We start from the raw sequence: 4,852 nt of genomic DNA, 5'->3' as shown, positions 1-4,852 counted from the left end.
TGCTCCTTCACGAGGAGTAACAGGTGTAAGTAAGTAAGTAAGTAAGCTTTTACTTTTTACTTTTAATATTAATTTTCTTAACCCTAATTACTTAGTTTTCTTGTATTCTCTACTCTGAGAACTGAGTTTATCCTGGATGATCTGGCTATTTTAAAAAAGTGACTTAATTTATATTCATTATTTAATAGCATCCCAGCTTAGCATACCACAGTACGTTATTTTCTGATAGATAATATGCACCTAAATCTCGTTTTCATGCAGTTACCTTAAGAATTCGTCTTTCTTTTGGTTGTACCCCAAAAAATTTAAGTCTCCAGCACTTTATGATCAGAGGATTATAAACTCTGCACGACTAATTTTATGTTACCATACTTTATGAAAAATCTTCTGTTTTCAGAATTTTCTCACTTAACTTCACAACAAAATAAGAATATTTGTGCATTCACTACAGTCTGTGGCAAATAAGTATTTTTTGATAGCTATTACCACCTGTGAAAGAGAAGGAAATATGAAGCAACTATATGACACTACAAAGAAACCATCAGGGAAATATATTAAACCAGACAGACCGATCAAAGACAAAGAAGGCAGAGGACAGAGGAAAAGATGGGTAGAATACTTCGAGGAACTCTTGAATATGCAAGCTCCACTCAATCCACTAGATATTGAAGCAGCACACACAAACCTTCCTATCAATGTCACTCCACCAACGATCGAAGAAATTAACGTGGACATCAGACGAATCAAGAGTGGGAAAACAGTTGGACCTGACAATATGCTAGCCGAATCTCTGAAGTTAAACATAGAAGTAATTGCAAACATGCTCCATGTTCTATTGAGGAGGATTTGGGGGGGGATAACAAGTGCTGCAGACAGACTGGAAAGAAGGATACTTAATCAAAGAAAGGAGATCTGAGCAAATGTGAAAATTTACAGAGACATCACACTACTATCAGTATCAGGAAAGATTTTCAACAGCGTTGCTGAACCGGCTGAAAGATGCAGTAGACACCTAAATAAGAGATCAACAGACTGGATTCCGTAAGTATCGGTCGCGCACAGACCAAATCGCGACACTACGGATCATTGGTGAACAATCAGTTGAGTGGAACTAGTCACTATACATCAACTTCACTGACTATGAGGTGTTTGACAGTGTAGATAGGAGAACATTATGTAAACTTCTTCGACACTATGGAGTTCCAGAGAAGATTGTCAGTATTATCCGTAACTGATAAGACGGACTACACTACAAATGTTGCATGGAGGACAGCTGACAGATGCATTCTAAGTGGAGACCGGTGTCAGACAAGGCTGCTTACTCTCCCCCTCTCTCTTTCTTCTGGTGGTCGACTGGATTAAGAAGACATCCACATCTGACGGGAAGCACGGAATTCAGTGGACAGATTGGACGCAGCTAGACTATTCGGACTTCATAGATGACCTAACCGACCTCTTCTATCCCATACACACTAACAAATGCAGGTCAAGACAACCAGTGTAGCAGCAGTCTCTGCATCAGTACGCCTCAACATACACAAGGGGAAAACCAAGGTTTTTTACATACAAAATACATCAACCAAACCACACTTAATGGCGAGACTCTAGGAGATGTAGAATCTTTGACGTACGTGGGAAGCATCATCGATGAACAATGGTTATCGGATGTAGGTGTAAAGACGAGGATTGGCAAAGCAAGGGTAACATTCCTACAATTGAAGAACATATTGAACTGAAATCGACTGTCAACCAATATCAAATTGAGAATCTTCAATACGAACATCAAGACAGTTCTACTGTACGTAGTTGAAACGTGTAGAACTACTGCAACCATCATCATCAAGAAGGTACAATCATTTATAAACTGTTGTCTATGCGAGATACTGAATGTCAGTTGGTTGGATATCATCAGAAACAAACTACTGTGAATGAGAACAAACTGGGTTCTAGCTGGAGAGGAAATTAGGAAAATACGATGGAGGTGGATAGGACATAAATGACGGAAATCATCAAACTGCATCACGAGGCAATCCCTAACTTGAAATCCTGAAGGGGGGTGGAAAAGAGGAATGCCAAAGAACACATTATGTCGCTAAATCGAAGTAGATATGAAAAGGATGAATGGCAACTGGAGAGAGCTATGAAGGACTGGCCAGTACAGGGTTGGATGGAGATTGCTGGTGGGTGGCCTATGCTCCTTCACGAGGATTTACAAGCGCAAGTAAGTAAGTAATTTTACTGCATGGTAATATCATTTAAACTGTAATTTCCAGAATGTTTCATTAGGAGGGGAAACATGACAGTTCTTGACAAGAGGGCGTTTTAATTTTGAAAATAAGTTAAAACAAGAAGCCTCAGTTTTGTAGGTTATCGGTAACTTGCATGCTTGCTATAACTAGGAATTATTAACTGAAAGGAAAAAAAGAAGATAAATCAAGTTTGACGCAGAGAGCGTTATAACTAAATCTAGTTCATGTACAATGGGTTACAGTAGTCAACCATAATGAATGTTACAACTACAAGAAGATTGGCAAAGCCTTTACTAAGGCTTATTGATTTCTGGTAATAAAGGGGTATAAGTTAAGTATATCTGGGAAGTAAAATGTGTGCTAGGGGTGGCAGTGATAATACATAAAAATGGCATTGAAAGATATTGGTAGGACAATAAAGTGTATTCTAAGTTACGACACAAGTAGATGAGTTCTATAGTATGGTCGGAAAAACTCAACAGTATTTGATTTGAAGTAGATTTTAAATGATTTCCTTGCGAATATTTATCAGCTTGAATTTTTTTGTCTTGATGAGTCGCTTCATTTCTTTTCTATTCAGAATTTCGTGTGCTACGCTACACTAAATTAATCCAGTTTTGAGATTTCTGAATCCATCATGTTTTTTGTTCTTTTTGTATATCACTATACTACTTACAAAGCCTCAGTAGCTTGTTTTTTAACAGCCATTTTTGAATGTCATCGAAATTATGAACGGACCTACGTTGAACCACCATTGAAAACCTTGAGGCACTGGACGGCCATTTTGTACTAGTATGGGACTCCTTACAAGTGTGCGTTCACGATCTGTACATGGGATTCAAACACAGGATCTTGATTGTCGTGCGCGAACGCTTAACAAATAGACCAGTGAGTCGGCGTTCAACAATGCCGACGTCTAACTTCAACCAATCCATGATGTCGCGTGACCATCTTCAATTGTGTTTGGTGGGTAACTGCTTCACACCCAACACGGCTCAACTCCACTGATCACGGTGTCTCACTAAAATTCCGAGAATTACCTCTCGATCTAGTCACTAGTGAGCGCATGATAATTTTCAGTTTGGCGTTGTGAAGATTGTTGGGTTCCATTGAAATCATGAACTGATCTAACTTAGATCGGTTGTTAAAATTTAGCTAATATTTTGGCCAACTGGCTCTTTATTATAAATTTTCGATAGAATTCTGGAAAACGACGGATCATGGTTTGATTTACAAAATTAGACAATTGCCAGTATTATTATTATATTCCAGAAATTTCTAAAGTCTCACAGTCACATATACCACTATGAATAACCATTTTTTCTATATATAAACTACCTTCGAAGTAAATCTTCATACTTCTCGACTTTTTTCCCTTTTCAGGAGTCATGAATGGAAGATATTTGATGACTACGATACAGTTCGGAAGTCGGTATCTAAGCCTTTAAGTAATAATTGTAACACAAATACCAGACAACAAAATTAATCAAAATGTTAATCGTAAATTCATTCTCCGTATTTCGTTTGATCGATAGTTTGAACTTAGTTATTGTATCACCTAATAAGAATTTATTGAAATAAACTATTATTCGTTCTTCTCTCTTTATTGTAATACAACATAAATTATTAAGTTATTAAAGTCCAATCGTTAATTAATTCACCTTTAGCCTACAAGTGAATATTGTAAGAAAGTGGTATAAAGTAGTAAATAAATTTGATAGTAGTAGTCTATCTGATTTATAATAAAAAAGGAACAATATTATAATGATTTGTTGACAATATAAAATTATTATGAATAGAAAAATGTCAATAAGCGTATCGGATAGGATAAAAGGTAAACTCTTAATTATGTTACATGTACGTGTCGAAAGAGTATCATGTTAGTTAGTTAGTTGGTTAGTTAGTTAGTTAGTTAGTTAGTTAGTTAGTTAGTTAGTTAGTTAGTTAGTTAGTTAGTTAGTTAGTTAGTTAGTTAGTTAGTTAGTTAGTTAGTTAGTTAGTTAGTTAGTTAGTTAGTTAGTTAGTTAGTTAGTTAGTTAGTTAGTTAGTTAGTTAGTTAGTTAGTTAGTTAGTTAGTTAGTTAGTTAGTTAGTTAGTTAGTTAGTTAGTTAGTTAGTTAGTTAGTTAGTTAGTTAGTTAGTTAGTTAGTTAGTTAGTTAGTTAGTTAGTTAGTTAGTTAGTTAGTTAGTTAGTTAGTTGTTTATAATGAAGTTTCGTTATAAACTGTAAGCTAAGGAATGACAAGGAATTATGTTATTGCAGTTAGATTCTTATCAGTCACATCATAGATTGATTAAAGGTGAAGATGGTGATCATTAATTGTTGAATTTAGTTTTGATTATAGTCTTAAATGTGAACTAAGTAAATCATGCCCAATTCAACACATAGTTTCATTCATAAACAATATCACTTTGTTTTGATATGAAGTGAACTAAGATTATACAATCCATGAAAAGAAATCTCTTTAACTTATCACCCTACAGTGAATTTACCAAAACTCAATTGTAATTGGTTATAACCAAATGATAATACAAATTAAACGATTGGTTATCATGGAGAATCATTGTTGAATTATTTATTTATTTATACACATTTATTTATCA

The sequence above is a fragment of the Schistosoma haematobium genome, chromosome 7 (assembly GCF_000699445.3).
Source record: "Schistosoma haematobium chromosome 7, whole genome shotgun sequence".
Taxonomy (NCBI): Eukaryota; Metazoa; Platyhelminthes; class Trematoda; order Strigeidida; family Schistosomatidae; genus Schistosoma; species Schistosoma haematobium.
Note: the sequence above shows the minus strand (reverse complement) of the source record.